The following is a 23,004-nucleotide window of genomic DNA, read 5'->3' as shown; positions in this document are numbered from 1 at the left end:
AAGCCCTTGGAGAAGGTCCCCGCGTTCTGCAGGATCTGTGACCTTCTCAGGTTCAAGCCTGAGTCGGGGCCTCCACAGCTGACCCAGATCAGCAGAGGAATCAAGGGCTGGGCCCTGGGAATCAGACTGTCCAAGGACAATGACCATAGTGCCCGGCTGGTGGTGTCTTTCAGTGTGGTGGCCTGGGGCTGCTTACAAGTCAACCTGGAGCCTGACATCTAGCCCAGCTCTGCATCTCGGGGGCCCAGGCGCCTCCACACAGCTTGCTGTGCTGACGGGGAGTTGGGACCCTGCGCTGGACACCTGCTGATGGTCTAGGCACTGCGCCTGGGATGTACGAGGGCAAAAACCCAGGACTTCTGGCTCCTGCAGGCTGGCAGGAGAGGGGTGGGGGCATCTTGATGAAGTGAAATGTGAAATGGATACGGTGCTGTGAGTGCCATTTGGAGGATTGCAGGAGGGGTATTGCCGGCAGGTGCAGGGGCTCAGGAAGGGGTCCAGGGGAGTGGTGGCTGTGGAGCCAGGCTTGATGGAGAAGCAGCCTTTCATCAGCCGCACACATGGGTCAAGGTGAAACCGCATCAGTGAGTGTCAAAGCCACGTGAGTTCATGCGGCTGCAGGAGATAGCCGGGGAGGTGGGGTGGAGTGCCTGCAGTGGTGGTGACAGCCAGGACAGGAAAGATTCTAGCAGGCGCCAAGGTCTGCAGGCTCGGGGAGCCACAGGGAACTCCTGGCGGGCAGCTCAGGAAGGCGGGGCTACATCTCCCTTGGTGCAGCCACAACCTCTGCCTCCCTGGGACCTCCACCTGCTCCCCATGATCCTGGGGTTCACAGTGAGGGCCGTAGGCTCAGGCAGGTGAGGTGACCTGGTGAAGGACGCATGGTTGGTCAGCAGGGGTGCTGGGACTCAACCCCGATCCTGGATGGTTCATCCCCTCACACCCAAAGCAGGGTGGGGTGGGTCGCCATTCAAAGTGCTCAGAGTATGTGCAGGCTCTACTGCATGCTCATGACCTCACCAAAGCCTCACCGGAAGTGGCTAGTGGGTGCTGTTGGCTCAGACTCTGCCCCTGTCTCCATGGTGACCCCCACCACGAGCCGAGAGCTACAAAGGGTGGGGTCCGTGGAAGCCCCTGGGGTCTCGAATTCCAATGACTACGGCTCTCAGCTGGGTGGTCGTGTGGACGTGTTTTCATTTGTTCTACCAAGAGCCAGATGTTGAGCTCTGCTCAACCTCCCCCATTCTGTTTCCCTTTCCTTTTTTTTTTTTTTTATTCTGAGATGGAGTCTGGCTCTGTCACCCAGGATGGGGTACAGTGGCATGATCTTGGCTCACTGCAATCTCCGCCTCCTGGGTTAAAGCAATTCTCCTGCCACAGCCTCCTAAGTAGCTGGGAGTATGGGGACCCGCCACCATGCCTGGCTAATTTTTGTACTTTTAGTAGAGACGGGGTTTCACCATGTTGACAAGGCTGGTTTTGAACTCCTGACCTCAGGTGATACAGCTGTCTCAGTCTCCCAAATTGCTGGGATTATAGGCGTGAGCTACTGTGCCCAGCCCCCATTCTGTTTATTGCATTTTGTGCAGCCGTATTTAATGCCTTCTCTTTCGGAGGGCACAGCTGTGATCCTTGTGTGCTGATGAGCAGCCTCCATCTGCCCGTGAAGCAGGCTGCATCTCATGCAATTTCGGAAGCTCCTAAGGAGGTGGTGTGGTGAGACGGCAGGAGAGCTGGCTGGGAAGTTTGCAACCTGGGTAGGCTTCCAACCAGCTGGGTGACCTTGGACAACTTCCCTCCCCTCTCTGGGCCTTGAGTTTTCTAACTGGAACATGATGATCTTGGGTTTGATGTTCTTCAAGACTTCCTTCGGAGTGATAATATTCTCTGTTTCTCTTTTTTGTCTCTCTGTCTGTCTGTGTGTGTGCATGCACGCCCACACATGCATGCGTGTTTTGTCAGAGTTGGCATACCAGACATGGAGGCTTTCTCTCTAGGAATCATATTTCTTTGTTGACATCATAGCACCACTCTTTGCAAAGACTCCTGTTTCAGGAGATCCTTACTTGATCTACATAACCAGGGTCTCAGTTCAACAATTGGCATCTTGGCTGAGTCCATCCAAGGGCAAACTCCTTCACCACCTACCCAGTCATTCACTGATCCCTCTTATCCATTCACCTTCCCATCTAGCCATCTCTTCCATTGATTCATCCCTCCATCCAATCAACCCATATCCATCCATCCATCCATCCATTCATCCATCCATCCATCCCTCCATTCACCCATCCATCCATCCCTCCCTACATCCACCCACCTGTCATCCATCCATCCATCCCTCCCTACATCCACCCACCTGTCATCCATCCATCCATCCCTCCCTACATCCACCCACCTGTCATCCACCCATCCATCCCTCCCTACATCCACCCACCTGTCATCCATCCATCCATCCATCCCTCCCTACATCCACCTACCTGTCATCCATCCATCCATCCCTCCCTACATCCACCCAACTGTCATCCATCCATCTACCCACCTGTCATCCATCCATCCATCCATCCATCCATCCATCCATCCACAAATCCATCCTCTTTTCATGCACCGGTCCTACCTTGTCACCCACTCATTCTTCCACCACAACATGGAGAAAACATGGGTCTAGGGTTCAGAACAACTAGAACTAGAATCCCAGATGTACTACTGATTGTGATCATTGTTATTTTGTCTGTCGGGTTATCTTTCCCCCACACCCCCTCCCTGACAAGTGTTCATTTTCCTGACCACAGGGGTGGACCTGAGGTGCAAGCTGCATCAGACAGAGTCCCTCTTGTGAGGCTAGTGAGGGAGGCTGGTGGGGCTGGGCCATGTGGGGGCAGTGCCCAGAGGACAGGCCAGTGGGTGCCTCCACCCTGACCCGGAGCTGGCCTGTCTGGTCTTTTGTCTGGGCCACTCAGCCTTGCTCTTGGGTTCTGTGATCCATCCAGTGTCCTCCAATAAATGTCCTTCTTTGCCAGGCTTAGCACTCAGCTCTGCTGCTTATGCACACGTTTCCTCCCTCCTCCCGGGAGGACTCTGCTCTGATGGAGCTCACACTCTTTGAGGGAAACAGACAACATGAGAGACAGAGTGAGCGCACAGGCCCACCTTGCGAGGTCAAGTGCTGAATAAGGACAATCAGGGAGACAGGCAGGTGGGGGTGGAAAAGTGGGGTGGGAGGAGCACCTCCAATGGGGTGGTGAGGGAAGGCAGGGGGCAGAAGGTGCATCCAGAAATGATACCTGGAAAAGCTATTTTAACACAGGAATGTACAGGAACAGCTCAGGGGTTAGTTGTTAAAAAGTGTGGTCATTCATGACACAAACTGATTCCTGATGTTGAGCCAATCCTCTGGGTACTGGCAGGTAAATGCTCCTGAAGGCTGCCAGGGGCAGCCCCTCATCCAGCCTGACCACCCCAGAGGCCTGAGAGGGGCTCGCTGTGCTGGGGAGGGCAGCGGACTAGGCTGACTGGCCATCTGGCATGGGGTCCAGCCTTGTCCCCTGGCAAGCTGGAGATAGGGTCTGTGGCCAAGAGATCAGCTCTGGCCATGCCTGCAGGCGGCTGATGATATCCTCTGGGCTGTGGGCTTGTCTGGTGGGCTCAGGACTGGCGGAGGCTGGGCTTGGAGCTGAAGCGGGGAAGGTAGGGGGAGAGGCTCATCCTCTGCCCCATGTTCTGAATTCTCTGTGTTGGGAACAGCAGGAGGCGCGTGACAGAGCAGCCCCGTTGCCCCCAGGCTGCCGGGCACCCTGCTGGAATCTGGAGGTCACCCAAGCAGGAACGTGCTGTTTCTGGGTTCATGCTCCCATGTGAGAGCCACATTGTGCAGGGACGAGGAAGAGCCTGGAAGTTGTCTGACCTGGCGACCCCTGGCCAGACCCATCTGGGCCCCCCACATGCATGAGCACATCTGGAAGGTGAGCAACAAAAACCCCAACAAGTGCAACAGCTGGAGCTAGATAAGTATGTCGATTGTACGTTGAAATGATGCATGAGAGACATTTTTAATACACAGCACTCAGGGAAGGAAAAGCTGTTGCTTTGCTCCATTAATTCCCACAATTAACGACAGCAAATCTGTCCCTATCTTTATCTCCAGACTTGACCAGAAAGCTATTTTCTTAAAGACGTTATTTCCCAATTATGGAAATAAGATGTCCCCCTTACAGGTAAATTCACAAAGTGCAGAAAAGTTTACTGGCGATGGTTCCATATTGTGGGCGTTCGTGCCAAGGCAAAGATCTTGAGAAGCACAGCAGTTGCCTTCATCACTGGCTTCTCATGAAAACCACGAGGAGGGTATTATTATTCCCCCAATTTCAGATGGGAAAGCTGAGGTCCAGGGGAATTAATAGCTCTCCCGGCCAGGTGCGGTGGCTCACACCTGTAATCCCAGCACTTTGGGAGGCCGAGGTGGGCAGATCATGAGGTCAGGAGGTCGAGACCATCCTGGTTAACACGGTGAAACCCCGTCTCTACTAAAAATACAAAACATTAGCCGGGCGTGGTGGCGGGCGCCTGTAGTCCCAGCTACTCCAGAGGCCGAGGCAGGAGAATGGCATGAACCTGGTAGGCGGAGCTTGCAGTGAGCCAAGATTGCACCATTGCACTCCGGCTTGGGCGACAGAGTGAGACTCTGTCTCAAAAAAAAACAAAAAACAAATGCTCTCCCAAGGTTGCAGATTCGGTCACTGGTGGAGGCAGGAAGCAAATCCAGGCCTCATCATGACAAATCTTAATTCTGACATGTGAAGAGAGATGGTTACTGCCAGCCACGCCAGCCTCGGGCTAACCTGCTCCGACCCTGGAGGATCCCTGCTACTCACCCAGCACAGCTGCAGCCAGGTAGAGCCAGGCCATGTGCTAATTCCAGCCCTGAGTCCAGCCAGCTGCCTGGTAGGGGAGACCCACTCTCTCCTTAGCCCCGACGGCTGCGCCTGTGAAGTGTGGTCCATACTGGATTCATCTTCTGGGGTTGCTGTGAGAATTGAGTGAGAATAAGTGTGGGTGCCCTGGCCCCCAGAGCCCCCCCAGAGCTGCCCCCAGCGCAGATGAGCTTTTACATAGGTTTCCGTTTCTCTGTCCTTGTGGTAATACTGGCAAATAATTTTGACACACCCTATTTAATCTCAAATGAAAGATGAAGGCTGGCTGCTTCTCTGCCCACCACCTCTCCAGGACTCATCTGTGGCCCTGGAATGAGGCCGCCCTTGCTTGGGACGCTGCCCAGCAGGCAGAGGTGCCCAGCACAGAGGTCTCTGCACACCCAGACATGACCCAGGTTCTGATAGCCTGGCCAAGATCTGCACAGACCCCTGGGACGGGAACGACACTGGCCAAGCTGTGCGATTCCCCAGGAGGAGGAACGGGTGTTTTTTAAAATGGATATGTAATAATTGTACATATCTATGGGGTGCAGAGTGATGTTTCCATACATACAATGTGTAGTGATCAAATCAGGATGATTAGCACTTCCATCATTTAACATTTCTTTGTGTTCAGAACATTCGAAATCCTCCCTTCTAGCTTTCTGCGCATATGTCATGGTTTTGTCCATTGCTGTCTTCCCCACATGGGGAAGGTTTGCCTTCAAAGAAATGGATCTCTGGGAAAACTTCCTAGAGAAGATGGTATCTGTGCTGGATCTCAGGAACCCGGGATGGCTTCAGCAGGGCACAGTGCTACAGAGAAGGTCTCCTGCAGAGGGCTGGGGAAGCCAGGGCCTAAGCTGGGGGGGTCCTGGGCATGTCCAAGGCCTGGCGGGGCCCAGGGAAGGTGGCTTGTGCCCTCACAATGGAGGGCCTTGAATGCAGTGGGGGGTTCCCTCAAGTACCTTGCTTTGGAGGGAAAATGCAGAGTGTGCTCGCGTGATTCGGCACAGGAAGCTTCATTTTCAGGATGGCTGATTTGGGCACAGGATGAGGACCCAGTAGGGGATCCGCTCCTCAGCCACAGGAGAGGAGCAAGGCCGGGAGGGAGGGGCTGGAAGCAGAGAGACCTGACGCCTGGATTCAGGCATCTGGGAGGGTATGGTCAGCTCTGTTCTGAGATAGCTCACCTGGGTGAACTCTAGGCTGGTGGGGACCTCAGGAGGGACAGGAGGCCGCCTTAGGGGGAGGGTGCTGTATTTGGACTGATCAATTCCCCAACCCATGAGTATTGAGTACCTCCTCTGGCCTCCATTCTGTGAGACCAGGTGTGGCCTTCTGGTCGACCCATCTCAGAAGCATTTTGCAAAGGTGGATGGATGCTCCCAGTCCCACAAGCTCTGGCCCTGGCATCTCTGTGGGTGCCAGGATGCAGAGGTGGGCTGCAGAGGCCCAGACTCCGCGGAAGTGTCCTCGCCTGTTGAGTGGAGCTGTTTCAGCCTAAGTGCCCTCCACCACTCGGAATGTGGATTAGCTCTGGAGAACTCCTCTGAAATAGATATTTCTCTCCGCCGCGGGAGGGATTTATTGGCAACACTAGCCATCTATTAACATTATCTGGGGACTCTGCACTGGTGAGAATAGATACTATAAATCTTAGTTGTATAAAAACCCAGGAGCTAGAAGACTTTAGTGGACAGCAGATAGAAAAGTCCAATGAGTTCAGACCTGTTTATTTTACTTAGAGGGAAAGAACATTCCGTACCCAGCCAGGCAGGAAATGGGTTTTGGGGACGGCCACTTAGCCCAGCTGTTGGCCCTGAAACTGTGGGAGTAATCTCTGCCTGCAATTAGAGCAGGAGCCTCAAAGGACCGTGTTTGGGAGCCAGTGATGGAGTCCTGCGGAGAAATGAGGCCTGGAACTTCAGGCGTTCGGCCGTGGGGCCTCACGGGAAGGATACTCTGCGGGCAGGCTGTGCGCTCAGCTCTCGGCCACCCGGTGCCTCGGATGGAGAGGACTGTGTGTCCTGGTTGCCTGGGACAGTCCCATGATGCCATTCACCCTTGATGCCAGCCATTGCTCCCTCTTTCTCAGGGTGTTGTGGCGTGGATGAGAAACTGTGTTATTTACCAGTTCCATCTCTGACTGTCCGTTGCTCCGCTTGCAATGGTAGAAGATTCTGCTGCCCAGCTGGTCATCCTGGTCTTGGGGGGGCTCCGAGGAGTCCTCTCTGAGCACCAGCTTTGGGAGTTGGACACTCTCCACTCTGCCCCTAAGCGGGACCATGTGAACCCCTCCCCTCTGTGGGGCATAGAAGGAGCAGGGGTTCAGGGTGTGGGTGCCAGACCCAGTCCTGCTGCCTGCTAGCTGCTCACCTCTCACCTCAGGCAAGCTCTTCACCGCTCTGAGCCTTAACTTTCTGATCTGCAAAATGGACAGGATATGAGTTGCTATGTGTGACAGGCAGAATTTCTAAACATGGACCTTGTATTATCTTCTTCTGGCTGCTGTTGCAAAACACCCCAAACAACCGATATTTATCCTCCTATAGTTTTGGAGGCCAGAACTCGGAAATCAAGGCGTTATCAGGGCCACACTCCCTCCGCAGGCTCTAGGGGAGGAGCTGTTCCCTGTCCCTTCATCTCTGGGGTTGTGGGCAGTGCGTGGCGCTCCTTGGCTTGTAGGTACATTGCTCTGATCTTGGCCTTCATCGTCACGTGGCCTTCTGCCTGTGTCTCTGTCTGTGTGTCTCTTCTTGTAAGGACATCAGTCACACTGAATGAAGGATCCACCCACTCCAGCGTGACCTCATTTGAACTAATTATATCGGCAATGACCTGTTTCCAAGTAAGATCGCATTCTGAAGTTCTGGGAAGGACATGCATTTTGAGGGAATAGGTCAACCCAGTACAGCACCCTGAGGATGTTCTGGGCTAATCCCTGGCGCTGATGAAGATGAGATGTCATTCCCGGGTGTATGTTCTGCTTATGCACAGTCGACCTCATGGTAGGGAGATTACCTGGGCGGGTCTGGTTTAATCAGGTGATGCCTTTAAAAAGCAGAGGATGTGCCCTCATGGAAGGAGGAAGAGGAAGTCAGAGGGATTGGAAGCATGAGATTCAGTGTGCCGTTGAGAGTGTGAGGCTGGAAAAGGCCACATGGTGAGGAGTGTGACTGCCTCCAGGGGCACGGTGGCCCCAGCTGACAGCTGCCTAGGAACAGAGACCTCAGTCCAACAACTGTAAGGACTTGAGTGAGCTCAGAAGCACATTTCTCTCCAGAGCATCCAGACGGGACTCCGCTGGGTTGGCACTTGGATTTTGGTCTTGGAAGACCCCCTGGCAGGGAACCCGGCCATACCCTGCTGGACTTCTGACCTACAGAACTGGGAGCCAATAAACTGATGGTCACTTGTCATGCATTACTCATGGGCTGGCTGGAAGGGTGATGAGTTACCGCAAGCAGGGTCCAGACCCTGGCTGGGAGCCAAGCCTGCATTATGACGGACCTCATGAGATTATTGTTGCTACAGAATCAGAGGACACCACACGGGGCACCCAGAGAGTGACTTTGGGCCCATCCTGTCCTGTGTATGGACAAGAAACGCCCCTTGCTCCTGAATTTGACCCGTTTTCCTGCCTCCCCTGGATTCCTTCCTCAACACCAAACCCCGAACACTCCTTGTGTCTCCCAAAATCCAGGCTCCCCATTGCCTTAGGGGTGAAGCTCATCGCTGGACTGGCATCCTTGGTCTTCCTGAGTACCCTCCTGTTCCCATGCCCATGTCTCTCTTGGCCCCAGTGCCCTCCATCCAGCCACAAGAAACACGGGCCCTGCCCCATGGCCTCAGCCTCCCTGCCGCTCAGCTTACCATTCCCCTCTCCAGGAGCGACCTGCCTGTAGCCTCTCTGGGCCACTGCCTCCCTTTTCATGGTTCTCCCTGTCCGGATGCCCCAGGGTGGCTAGAGACTGTGCCACATTCTCTTACTGCCCACCAAGAGCCCAGGGTGGGCAGTGCCCAGAGCTTAGCCCATCCATCAGCTCTTCTGCTCTAGAACTTTGCATCTTGAGTGGTCGGGGGCAAGTGTGGGAGAAATGGGTGAGCTTTGTCTTTTCATTTATTTCCTGCACAATCCCCAAGGCCTGGGACGATGCTTGCTCCAGGGTAGGGACACAGTGAGTCTTGGCTGAAAACAGCGTGGTTAATTTCAGCGGTGGTCCTGGGTGAGGCGGTTGAATGGCTCTTGCTGCTGACCCCACCTCCTTGAGAGCCTCCTCAGCCCCAAACCCACCTCCTTGGCCTTACTTATGTCCTGTGACCCAAATGTCCTTCGATAAGCTCCTTCTTTGTTTGCAGCAGTCGGAGTTAGTTTCTGGTGATTGCAGTCGGCCCCCAGCAGATCCCCAGGAGTGAGGGCCCCATGGACCCGGCACCTGGACACAGAATACCCGAGAAACCCGAGCTGAAAGGTCAAAGACAGGAAAGGTGGGCAAAGGCCATTGAGGGACTGCCGCCCTCAGTGAGGGGCTGTGACTAGCCCAGAGGCCCCAGCTAGGGAGGAGCAGGGTCTGAAGCGAGCTCAGGGCCAGTGCCTGTGCAGCAGCTGTCCACACAGAGGGTGCCCACTGCCCGAGCGCCTGGAAGAGCGGGCTCTGCATTCGCTTTTACCCGAGACCAGAGGAGAGCCTGCGGCGGTGCTCTGTGGCTACACACCTGCATTTTGGTCACACTTTCGGGTCTTCGTGGCCTCACATCCTCTCTCTAATGTGTGCTGAGTGGCAGGGCTTGGGTGGAGGGCCCATGGGGAGGCCCCGCTGGGCAGCAGCACCGTTCCCGTCGATAGTGGCTGGAGGGGTATCGATCCCACTCACAAGCACACAGGAGCCCACTCGGGCCCAGAGTCACATGGGGTCTTCAATACCCCTTCCCGCTAATGAGCAGCAGCTTCACCCGCTCGAAGCCTGGAGACGGGGCTCTGTTCCGTGGATGCTCTGTGCAGATCCAGCCTCACGGCTTCACGGCTTCACAACTTCACAGGTCACTTCAACACCCTCCTCCTTAAAGAGCAACACAGCAGGCGGAGTGCCCTTGGAGCCGATTCTGAATTACTGTCCTTCAGAAATGTCAGAAAAGGATCCTTCCAAAACTCCTGGGACTTGCTAGAGGCTGGGAAAATAGAACAGAGTTGTGTTGCCCCTCCCAGCCCTGGGTCCTTCCCTTCGCTCTTTCTCTCTCTGAGACACAGACACGAAGCAAGCCTCAGGACCTGAGACGCAGCGCCGAGCCTGGGGCTGCTCCTCGGTGTGCGAGCCCGATCGAGGCTCCATCCCTCTGGGCCTCAGTTTCCCCATTGCAAGGACCGAGGGCAGGACTTGGGACCTCCAAGGTCTCTTGGAGCCCCCTGGCACTGCAAATCTATCTTCCTCCCTTTGAAAAATGGACATGCCCTTTCCTGGGTGAGAGGTGACTCAGAAAACAGCAGCAATAATTAATATTGATGCAGCTTCAAATGTTAAAAGTTAGAATTAAATTGAAAAAAAGGGAAAGGGTCACATGTAACCAATTAAACCACGACTCCTCCATGGCCTGTCTCCTACTTTAGGGGCAGAACAGTCTTCGTGTGGCTCCGCCAATTAATCTCCTCCTCACCTTCCTCTACTGGGGAGCTAACGCTTGCTGCAAATTGAAGGGAAAGGAGAAATTGGCCGGTCGCAGACACATAGACTATCTCCCGTTGTGCAAATGCCAGGGAGAGGGAAGCACCGATCAATTTGCAGGCCAAAGACTGCAGACAGCTCTGGGAGGAGAGGGGGGCACACGCACCCTGGCTCGGGTGTGAGAATTAATGAAGGTGGCTGGGAAGATGAAAGAGCACAGGCATTTGAAATGAAGCCCAGCGGGTTGCGGGAGTTCAGGATGAATTTCAAAATGCAGAGATTGCAGGGTCATGGACTAATTACCTTGCAAGGATGGGGCTCAGTGGTCCAGTCTACGCAACTCCAAATGTCCAGGTGGGAAGTGGGAAAGGCCGCCTGCTGGGACCCACCGATCTCGCAGGGCCAGTGATTGCCCAGACCCCGCCTGCCACACCCAGTTCTGCAGCAGCAAGCCCTGCCCTTGACATGCATTTTTTCTGAGTCCCAGATTTATAAATCAGTGGGTTTGTGGGGACTCCAAGCCTCCTGAGGGATCTTGGACCGCCCTGTCCTGGAGGGCTGAGAAGCCAGGCACAAAGCTCCTCCCCTCGTCTCTAAGTCATCCCGTGGGTGGATAAGACGTCCTAGAGATGTCTTGTAACCTCCTTGCATAGATGTCAGGGGTCGGTGCTGCCTCCTGAGGGTGCGCTGCCCCCATCCAGCCCTGATTTTTGGTGTTTGTCCTCCATTCCTCTGTTGTGTGCTGCCTGGGCCCGCGCTGTCTTCCGCGTGGAGGACCTCACTCCCATGACAGCACTGTGAGGAAGGCTCTAGTCTCACATCCACGTTAGAGGTGGCGAGACTGAGGTTCGGAGAAGGTAGGATGCCCAGCTGGTCATTGGCAGAGGCAGGCTCCAACCTTAGGAGTTTCCTGTACCCCTAACCACTGTGCAGTGCAGCTGTGCTGGGGGAACTCAGCAGGGGGTGCTGGCGGTGGCCGCCAGTGGGCAGGTGGCGCAGAGGGGACATTGGCTCTAAAGATGGAGCAGGTGCCTGTTGGGAGCTGGAGGGCCCAGGGAGGGCATGTTCCAGGCAGAGGGAACAGACAGTGTGGGGCTCAGAATGAGAGAAGTGACGGCGAATTTGGGTGGGTTTGGGTGGCACAAGGGGTGGGTGACGTGGGAGATTCAGCCCCAAATAAAGCGTGGGGGCCAGATCAGGAAGGGCTTAATGTCCTTACTAAGAGGCAGGACCTTCTCTGGGACCTGAGGTGCTCTGGGGTAACTCGAGGCATGCACGGCATCCTGGTCAGGACTTTAGGAGGCCCCTCCAATCTTTAAGTGTGTTTTACGAAGTTCATTTTTTTTTCTTTTTCCTGAAATTCAAGCACTTTAGGAGGCTTTTCCTGGTGGCCACTCTGTGGAGGAGGCGGGAGGAGCCAGGGCTGGAGAGGCTGCCTGCATGATGGACCCAGGAGGGATTTCAGTGACCATGTTATAAGGACTCAGGGGCTGTCCTGGGGCCTGGGGTAGGTGTCATCATCTCTATAAAAACCCTGGTGCTTACGGCTTCTGTGTCAGTTAGCTACTCATGTGTAACAAACGCCCCCAAGTTCTTTTCTCAAAATCAGCATTGCCCATCATTTCTCTGCACCCCAGGTCTGCTTGGCTGGTCTGGGCCAGGCTACTCCAGTCCTGGCTGGGCTCGTTCAGGCATCTGGGGTCAAAGGGTGGTCAGCCTGCTTCTTCTCCTGCTTCCTCTGGCCCCATCCTCCTGCAGGTGAGACCTGGCTATCTTCAAGGCAGCCAGGAAGGACTCGGACAGGGAGTGGAGAGTGTAAGGCCCCTTGAGGCCAGGCTCAGAACAAGCAATGTCACTTTTGCTGAATTCTTTTGTCCAAAGCACATCACAAGGTCCACCCATATTCAAGAGGGAGAAGCTGCCAAGTCACATTGCAAGGGGCGTGTGTGTGTGTGTGTGTCTGTGTGTGTAATATTTGGGTCATTTTTGCAAACTGTCTCCCATGGCTTTTGCTGTCCCCTGCAGACACGTGCAGGCAGTGGGTTCTCACAGCCTAGAGAAGGGAACCCCTGGATGCACCGGCCTGGTCAGGGGTAGCTCCTCAAGGGAAGTGGCATCAGGGCCCCTCCAGTCTTTAAGTGTGTTTTACAAAGCTCATTTTTTTTTTCTTTTTCCTGAAATTCAAGGCTTATTAAACTTTTTATTTAAACCCAGCATGGCAGAAAGCAGGCTGCCCCATGTCTCAGATGAGTGTAGGAGTGGGCCAGTTGCAAATTCATCATTAAAGGAATTTGACAAGAATCAAAGAAGACTGGTTTCCACTGGAGGTTTGGGGAGTTAATTACCAGTTCATACGCTGCCATAATGGGTGTGTGTGAGACATTTGAAGTGGGGAGGGCTGGGAATTCGCTGGGAAAATGCAGTGAAAATGTGTGTGCCAATACTGATTGTGTGATTTGTGGGTCCACCCACAAGACGTCTTGGAGATGAGGGAAGGAGCTTTGTGCCTGGCTTCTCTTGTTTTCAGAAACATGGTTTTCCAAGAGGCCCCGTCGCATGGCCCTGGAGAGCAGGGTTCACAGAGTGGCCTCCTCCCACCCCACCCCACCAGGTCCCCAGGAGGCCCTTGGGGCAAGCAGGATGTTGGAAGGAGTTGATGATGTGGAGTAAAGGTGACATTGGGGCCTGGGTAGGCACAAAAAGGCCTTTCTGCTTTTCGGGTCTCTAAGGCCCAGAGACCAGGTGGAACCAACCACTGGGCCCTCTGCTCCCGGAATCTTCTTTCAAAATGGCTCTCCTTGCTCCTAGAGGGAAGCCATGCCTGAGGGCGGGTTACCGGAGGGTGCCGGGCGCCTGCTGACCTTTCTGGGCCACACGTACTCCTGCGCTCTCTTTTGTCTTGGGGCTTTCTTCCCGCTGGCTCTGTCGCCTGCCACACTCTGGGAGGCTCATTTGCGTCCCCCCACCCTTCTCCCACCCCAAGACCAGGAGGCTGGCAGTCCTGCCCTGCTCTCCTCTGTGCTCACAGCCCAGGGGACAGGCGCCTGCTGCACCTCCAGCCTGGGCTGCACGAGGCTTGGCGGATCAGCTGCCTGCCACAGAACCACCCACAGAACCAGTCGGCCAAGGTGCAGGTGACTAGTTGGCCCAGAAGCATGAGAAACGCATCTAGGCGGAAGCTTCTGGGTTCTGGAGTCATTTGTCTCGCAGCTAAGGCTGACGGATATACCTGGTTAAGACCTATTCACCCTTTAGGTCTCACCTGGCCCTTGTCCTACTGTCTTCTCAGCACTTTTCTCTGTGTCTGTGTCCCAGTGAGAGTGAGGACAGCCCCCAGCCTCATCTTGCACTTGTGCTTGGTGGCGCCTGGTGCTGCTGGTGGCTTCATGAATGCACGAAGCCAGTGGGTGCATGAGGGCCCTGGGCGGGAGGAGCCTAGCTTTGGAGTCATCTTGGGTCTGACGTCCACTCCGCCCTTTGCTGTGTAACTGTGGACAAGTCACTTACCCTACCTGAACCTCAGGTTTCTCGTGTGAACATGGGGGTAACCACCCCAGGTTTCGAGGTGAGTTGCTGCTGCAAAAGGCCAGGCTGAGAGCCGGGCACACAGCAGGTTCCCAACACGCCATACGCTCCCTCTCTTTGCAACCCTATTCTGCAAGAGGCTACCCCTGTCTGTTTGCTCTGTGAACCCACACCTGTCCACGTCTCTCTGAGTCTCACTTTCCTCACCTGCCAAGTGTGGGAGTGATGATGACAGCTACTTGTGCTGGTGAGGGTGAAGTGGGGTTCTCGCTACTGCAAGGGAGCCCTGGCCTGGAGGTCACCAGTCTCCAGCCACCTCTGCTGGGCCTTGGTCTTCTGGCTTCACTTCTGTCCTTCCCACCTGCTCTTTCTCTGCTCCAGAGACCCCCATGCCTCGGATAGGCACAACAGAAACCGTGGGCTGTCCCCTGTCTTGACTGTTCCATCTCCAGCCACCACTCAGCCCTCGCCTGGGCTTTCCTGACCCACTCTTGTGAGGACAAGGATCTGCCAACATTCTGGGGTACATGTGCTTATTCCAACCTTCAGAAGGCGTTTGTTTAGTCACCCCTTCCTCACCAGGTGCATGTGGGGGTGAGGAAGACCACAGCACCTGGTCTGTGGCTGAGGTCTGGGGGTGAGGAGGGGGACACCAAGCAGCTAGGACCCTGTGGACAGGGTGGCTGGGACAGCTGCCTCTCACTGGGCGGGGCCTGGCGTCCTCCACAGCGAACCTGCCACCTGCCCCGGCCCAGCCTCACCAGTGAAGGGACCAGCAAACCCCAGCCCCTCTCTTGGGGGCCTCTCCTTTCTCTGGCTGGGTCCAGGGTCCTCTTGCCACCTTCGACCAGAGCTCCCCTGCATGATGTCCCCTCATCTGGGCCACGTGGAAGGAAGGACTGACCACTTGGTCCCACCCAGGCCACGTTACTCACCTCTCTGTGCTTCAAGTCGTTCATCTGTAAAAGGAGACCTGCAGGCCGTTCCTCAGAGTGGTTCTGGGAGGCGGATGAGTTAATTAAGGAAGGTACTGGGCACAGAGTGGGCACAGAGCAAGCATGGTGCATTTGCTGTGATTTTCCTGGTGACCTGAACGTCTTCCTTGTATGTCCTGCAAATGGAGATCTGCACACTCTGCACCTGGGGCCTGCCAGCCCTGGGCACCTGGGAATAAGTTGTGATGTGGGGCCTAGACCGGATCCTACTAATTCCTTAAAATAGTTGTTTTTCTGGATGCAAAGGTAATGCATGCTCCTTATATGATGCCTGGAAAACACTGGGGGCAGCCAAAAGAAACAAAAACCTCTTGCATTTTCACTTCCTACTGACAACCGCTAATGTTATCTAAACCTCTTTCTGGTTTTTTCTCAAATGCCTTTGCTTGAGCACACACTCATGCGATATATACCGATGTTGAAAACTGAATTGCAGATGATTCGAGATGGCACTTTTGACTTTATTATATCATATTTTAAAGTTTTCTCATGTCACATGCATTTGTCCATAGCCTGAGTTATGATGGCTACAGCCATCCATCTTATGGATGTGCCATTTAAATGACTCCTCCTGTTTTAATCTTCTAGAGATAGCTGACGTGACCACCTTCTAGTACATTTTCGTGCAAATTCGTGACAGTCTCTCCAGGGTAAATTCTTAAAAGCGGATACACTGGGATGAAAAGTATGTACATTTATAATACTTTTGATACAAACTGCTCAGCTGGTCTCCAAAAAGCAGTAGCGGGGCGGGATGCCCTCTCTCCCTGGCCCCTTCTGCAGTGGGCAGCAGTGTGAACCTGAAGTCCAAGTACATTACACACAGCATCACTGTGGTAAGCCTGGAAGACGTGGGCTTACTGTGCCTGCAGCCGCTCCTACAAGCTGGAGCTAAGGCCTCAGGCTGCAGCAGGGCCAGGGGCCATAAGGATGGGGATGCCGGCCATGGCAGGAGGGGCCTGGAGGAAATGCAGATCTGTGGGTGGAGACAAAGATGGAATCCAGGTGGCAGGAGGTGCTGGGGCTATTGATGTTTACAGAAAGCTCAAGGGCTGGCTGTTAGAACTGTAGCCCTGTGCAGGCTTAGAGCAGGGGCCATGATGAGACAGGCAGGGTCACTAGAGGGGCTGGCTTGAGCATTTGGCAGCTGCTGTGCATTCTAGCTCAACCCACTCCCCTTGGGGACTTTGGGCTCACTGTGGCTTGGGTGTGGAGGGTAAAATATAAAAGGACTTACTGTCTAGACTTCTTGTTTGGATTTAATAATATGACAGGGAGGAGGTCCCTCGTGCTGTGTCTTTCCTGATGTGCGGCTCCTGCCCACTGCTTGTCACCAACCTATGGTCGTTGGAAGCCCCAATCAGATGCCAGCTCCACCAGCCACCAAAATGGTCCTGGTGAAGTCCTGGGCTATGTCTTCTGTGGCTTCCTTATGGTGGGCAATTGTGAGAGTGCATGCAAAGCCCCCCATTCACTCATCCATCTGTCCATCTACTATTCATCTATCCATTCATCATCCATCCATCCATCCAGGCATCCATCCATCCATCCATCCATCCATCCATCCATCCAATCATCCATCCACCCACACTATCTATCCATCCATCCATCCAATCATCCACCCACCCATCCTATCCATCCACCCAATCATCCACCCACCCATCCTATCCATCCATCCATCCATCCATCCATCCATCCATCCATCCATCCATCCAATCATCCACCCACCCATCCTGTCTATCCATCCATCCATCCATCCATCCATCCATCCATCCATCCATTCATCCAATCATCCATCCATCCATCCATCCATCCATCCATCCATCCATCCATCCAATCATCCACCCACACATCCTGTCTATCCATCCATCCATCCATCCAATCATCCATCCACCCATCCCATCCATCCATCCATCCATCCATCCATCCATCCATCCATCCAATCATCCACCCACCCATCCTATCTATCCATCCATCCATCCATCCATCCATCCATCCATCCATCCATACATCTATCCATCCATCCATCCTATCCATCCATCTATCCACCTGTCTACCTTCTATTCATCCATCAATGCACCCATCCATCTATTTTTCCATCCATCCATCCATCCATCCATCCATCCATCCATCCATCCATCCACACATTCAGTCTCCACGTAGTGGTGCCCACTGTAAGCCAGGGACTGGAAGCCTGGAGATGCCCTCTGGATGTTTTAGAAAACCCAGGACTTGATTCCTGAGAACTGACCTATATATGCTTATGTGGCCCATGGAGCACTGATGCCAGGCCTGAGTAGAGGGTAGGAGGCTGGGCCTTCCTCTGGGAGAACAGGTCCATGGAAGGCAGCACCCTAAGTGTGCACGTGCCGTTCTCCTCCTGCCCAACTTCTCTCGAGGGTGTAGAGTTCCTGCAAAACCAGCAACAGTGAGTTCCATCCTCACTGCCTTCTCCATAAGGCTCCTCTACCCCAAGGGCACACCCACCTCCTCCCCATCCTGGGGATGGATGAATGCAGCTCCCCCTGCAGCTCAGCTGCCCCAAACCACGGGGGACAGAGGGTGGGAGCAGGTGCCTGCACTCAGGCTGCCTGTCCCCTGGAGGGCTCCTAGTTGTGATATGCAGACCTTCCAGTTTGCTACTGTCTCTGGGGAGTGGGTGTGGGTGGGAAGGGGAAGGGACCTTTTCCTAGGCCCAGGACATTTGGGGACGCCTCTGCAGGCCAAACTCTAAGCTCTGCCATGTGTGGCTGCAGCCGGTGATGGAGCTCTAAGGCTTCTCCCGGTGCAGCAGACACAGTGCCACACACCCGGCAGGCTGGCGGGGCCACCAGGTGAGGCACAGCTCCCAGAGAGGAGTACAGTGCAGGGACCAAGAACAGTGAGGCTCAAAAGGAAGACTAGACAAGGCTGCCTGACTGGGTGAGTGGCCTGTCCAGCTCGTGGGCTGCCCGTGCTGTGAGTCCAGCTCACCTGCCCCTGTCAGATGTGGAGCACCACACAGCCCTTTAGGAATAGGTACGGCCACGGCTGTGCACAGCCAAGGAAATGCAAGTGGAGACCCAGCGTGGTATGTGGTGTGTGTGGGGAGCATGTGTATATGGGACGTGTGTGGTGTGCGTGTGTGGGGTATGTGTGCCTGTGATATGGTGTGTGGTGTGTGTATGGGGTATATGTGCATGTGATATGTGTGTGTGAGGGGTATGTGTGCATGTCGTGTGTGTGGTGTGGGTGTGTACGGGATATGTGTGCATATGATGTGATACGTGTATTGTGTGTGTACCTCTCAGGCCACAGTCCCCTTCCTGGGGGGTGTGTACCTCTCAGCCTGTGTCCCCCACCCCTCCAGGATCAGCAAGGCCCCAGCCTCCCTGCAGGCCCATGCGATGAAAGATGAGCTTTTGTTCTCTAGCCCACGGCCACGTTGGGTGGTGGTCACCGTGGCTTGCCCCCACCATGGCCTGCCAGCTCAATGTTCTCTGTGGTGCCTGCTGTACACACCACCCTGGGAGGGACTGGAGGGCGGTGCCTTCTGAGACACAGGTCCCGACCTGAGTGCTGTGGCGGGCAGCAAGCCCCGGCTGGAACGGGCCTGGCAGGGCCCCTGGAGCTCCTCGTCGCATGCTCCGGGGCTCTATGGGGCTGGCTTTGGCCAGAGTGGGGTGAGCGGTGGTGTCACAAGGTGACTGCCGGGAGAGGCAGCTGCTCCGGCGGCCCCGTCTGCATCCCTAATCATCGGGCCCAACTAGACCTCCAGCCCCCTGGTGAGAGTCAGAACACGGGGTGACACTTGGCCCAGACCCAGGTGAGCCTGGGCAGAGCCTGGCGAGAGTGGAGAGCAGCAGGTTCGGGTGTGTCCTGTGTGGGGTCCGAGCCTGCAGAGGTCACTTCAGACCAGGCCCCGACACAGCTGCATCCCCTGGGTCACTGTGGTGTGTGTGGTGGGCTTGGAGCAGTGTCGCTGCCGGAGTGCCCGGTCACGTGGCCTCCCATTTCCTGTGGACACTGCTTCGGCTAGCAGCCTGGTTCTGCCTTCCTTCTACAAAGTGGTTTTGGATGTGGATTGAGCGGTCATTTTGGGTCAGAGTTTGCCTGTGTAATGTTAACTAAACCCTCTTAGGTTATTTGTCCCATTTTGCACATGAGGAAACTGAGGCTTGGAGTGGCTGGGTTGCTTGCCCGGCAGCCTCTGGGTGAAGAGTGGGGTTTTACATCCAGCCTGTCTGTGGTCAGGGCCCACCTTCCTAACCCTCGGCCTGAAACTCAAAAGCTTCTGAGCCTTGCTTACGTCCTGGCAGACACAGAACATGGCCGGGGCTCTGCACTGCACCAGGACAAACTGCAGGGGACTTGGGTCCCTAAACCTTGGTGAAAATGTCCACAGGTTTTCATAGATAATGTTAAGAAAAAAATGCTAAGAAGTAGGGAAGGTATTGAATATTGAATTTATGTAAAGCTTCCAAATAAAACCCTTTTACAAATTTAAAATCAGAAACTGAGCCTGCACTTGAGTTTTCTTTACATCGGCTTATACGTGAAATGGCCTGGGATAATTTCTGGATTGATCTCCCCAGATTGAGGATAAGAAACTCCAGCAAGGGCTGAGAACACATGGGTGGAGAGTGTGGTGGCTGCTTTTCAGCCTGGTAAAACCTCCTTTCTCTCCATAAACCAGAATTCGAATAATCCAGTTGCGCTAAATTGAACTCATTCTTCTAATCTAACAACCGTCTTTTTCTTTCGCTGACAAATATAATGTTAGAATTTTTTGTGATAATGCAAGTGGATTTTGAATCTAATTGAACTTTTTATATCAAATATTTCAAAATAACGATGACTTTTTCCTCACATCCACAGATGTCCCTCCCAGAACCTTAATGATTCTTCTGTAGGATTCAAATGATAACCCCCACTAAACACCACCGGTGAGCGGCTTCTGGTTTCGCTTTTCTAAAGGTGACGTTTTTGCTTCGAATCCATAAACTTTATCATTAAATGTCGCTGTATTTTCATGTGGTTCTTGCAATTTTCAAATAAGTTCATTTCAGTGCTCCAAAATGTCCCTGAAGTTAGCTGTTTTTGAAGCCGGTGACTATGCTTCAATAAATCTGCAAAGTGAGGCTCCTCCTGCATTTCAGGGCTTATACTCCAGCTTGGGCTCTCTCCTGGGCGGCTGCCACTCTGCAGGGGGAAGCAATACTGGGGTTCTGACCCCATTTTCTTTTCAGAAAGCTGAAAATAGCTGGGAGTGCAGCAGCTGGTATTTACCAAGTTCCCTGATTTTATCACTTCAGCTCTACAGGCACATTTTGCATAGGACTTGAACTTGGGGCTTTCAGAATGCATTCTCTCCTCCTTCCTGTCCTCACAGATGCGAGGTACTCAGCGTCTGCCTGATGCCTTCAACGTGAGCATGGGCCACTTTGAGTATTTAATTCCCAGGAGTTTGCTTGGGTACATTTTTGGCAACACAGATGATGTTTTTCATGCATTTCTCTCCAGGGATTTATTTCTGCAGGTTTGGGTGATCGCCCTTACACCCTTGATCCTGGTGTTAGACATCTTGGCTTCCTTGTGGTCTTTTGTGTGGACCCCTCCAGTTCCCAGAGATGCTATAGCCACTGGCATTTCAGCAGGCCTGGGTAGGGCTGGTCCACCTGGTCTCAGGACCTGCCCAGTGATGTTGAGAAACCCAGGGGGTTCTGGCCGGGCGCGGTGGCTCACGCCTGTAATCCCAGCACTTTGGGAGGCCGAGGCAGGCAGATCACGAGGTCAGGAGATCGAGACCATCCTGGCTAACACGGTGAAACCATGTCTCTACTAAAAATACAAAAAGTTAGCTGGGCGTGGTAGTGGGTGCCTGTAGTCCCAGCTACTGGGGAGGCTGAGGCAGGAGAATGGCATGAACCCGGGAGGCAGAGCTTGCAGTGAGCCGAGACCGCGCCACTGCACTCCAGCCTGGGCAACAGAGTGAGACTCTGTCTCAAAAAAAAAAAAAAAAAAGAAACCCAGGGGGTTCCATAACCCTTGTCATGATGGGGACACTGACCTAGTGATATGGTTTGGATTTGTGTCCCCACCCAAATCTCATGTAGAATTGGAGGAGGGGCCTGGTAGGAGGTGATTGGATCACGAGGGAATTTCCCCAAGGCTGTTCTCATGAGAATGGGTGAGTTCTCATGAGCTCTGGTTGTTTAAAAGTGTATGGCACTTCCTCCTTCACTCTCTCTCTCTCCTGCTCTGCTATGTAAGACGTGCCTGCGTCCCCTTTGCCTTCCACCCTGATTGTAAGTTTCTTGAGGCCTCCCAGCCATGCTTCCTTTTAAGCCTGCAGAACTGTGAGTCAATTAAACCTCTTTCCTTCATAAATTACCCCGTCTCAGGTAGTTCTTTATAGCAGTGTGAGAATGGACTAATACACCTAGTTTCTTATTTCTCTGAAAAAGAAGGGACCAGCTAGGAAATTGCCCTCATCTCCTTTCCCCTGTATCTGTCAGCTTCTGTCATGGACCTATGTTCTGTTGGATGAACGGCCCAGGTATCTAAGGTCCACCTAAGGTCACCTGAGGTCAGCTAAGGTCCACTTGTGCATGGACTTCCATGCCTCTTGTCCCCTGCAGGGCATCTCTGCAGCCTCCTTCCCTTCTTGCTGAGTCACCATCTTTGTGTCCTGCTGAGTCACGATCATCAGCCACAGATGGGCTACACCAGCTCCCATCTTAAAAAGGAAACCTTCCTTGTACCTAAGGCACCTTCAACCAATGCCCATTTTCCCACTTCCAGCCAGCCGCCAGACCCACCCCCAAGTTACTCTTCTTCGTCCCAGCCCCCCCGCCCCACCCTGACCTTTATGCAATCGCTTCTTTCCTTATACAGCTTATTTTATTTTACAACATTTTATAGCTTTGCCACCTGGGTAGGTATCCTTAAATAACAGCTTAGTTTTACATGTTCTAAATATTTATGTAAATGAAATGATACAGTACTGATGTTTGTGTTTGGCTTGTTTGACTCCACATGGCATTTTAAAGATTAATCCATTCTATTGTGTGCAGCTGCAATGCATCCATTTTCATCACTGTGTACCAAGATTTATTTATCCGTTTTGCTGCCAAAGAATGTTTGGGTGCTGGAGCTCTTGTGCAAATCTTTCTGCTGAATGTGTACCTCAGAGTGAAACTGTTGGTCATAGTGTATGTGCGTCTTTCAATGTCTCAGACAATCAGATCTCTTTGCTGTGGATTCAGTGTGTACAGTATTGGATGAGGGGGTCCCTTGCTCTGCGCTCCCACTAGTCCTTGTAATTTTAGCTCATTTGGTGGGTGTGCGTGATTTCTCATTGAGATTGTAATGTGCGTTTCCCTGATGACTCTCAGGCACCACCGTCTACATTTACTGGCCAGTTGGAGACCTTCATTTGTGCTGTGCTTATTCAAGTGCCAGATCCATTTTCCTACTGAATTTGCAGGAGTTTGTTATGTTTTAGATACGAGGCTGTTGTCAGTTATATGTGTTGCAAATATTTTCTGTCACTGCTGATCTCGCCTTTGGACTCTTTTACTGGTGTTTTTGGATGAGCAGAAATATTTAATTTTTATGTGGCCAAATTCATCCACCTTTTCCTTTATGGTTATTGCATTTTGAATCTTGTTCAAAAATCTTTTCTCAACTGAAGGTCATGGAGAAGTTCTCTCATATCCCTTCTAAAAGCTTTATGAAGTGTTTTGACTTTCACTTTTGGATCTCAGTCTGTCTGGAATTAATTTTTGTGTGCTATGGGAGGTAAGAGGTCAAGTTTCATTTTGTCCCCATGTGGATAACCAACAGTCCCCAAACCATTTCTCCCTTCTGTTATCGTGCAGAGCTAGGCATGTCTGAATCCAGTGTCCACACATAAATGGCCTGTTTCTGGCT

This window comes from Symphalangus syndactylus, chromosome 18 (assembly GCF_028878055.3).
Source record: "Symphalangus syndactylus isolate Jambi chromosome 18, NHGRI_mSymSyn1-v2.1_pri, whole genome shotgun sequence".
NCBI classification, from domain to species: domain Eukaryota; kingdom Metazoa; phylum Chordata; class Mammalia; order Primates; family Hylobatidae; genus Symphalangus; species Symphalangus syndactylus.
This window is presented reverse-complemented; position numbering follows the sequence as displayed.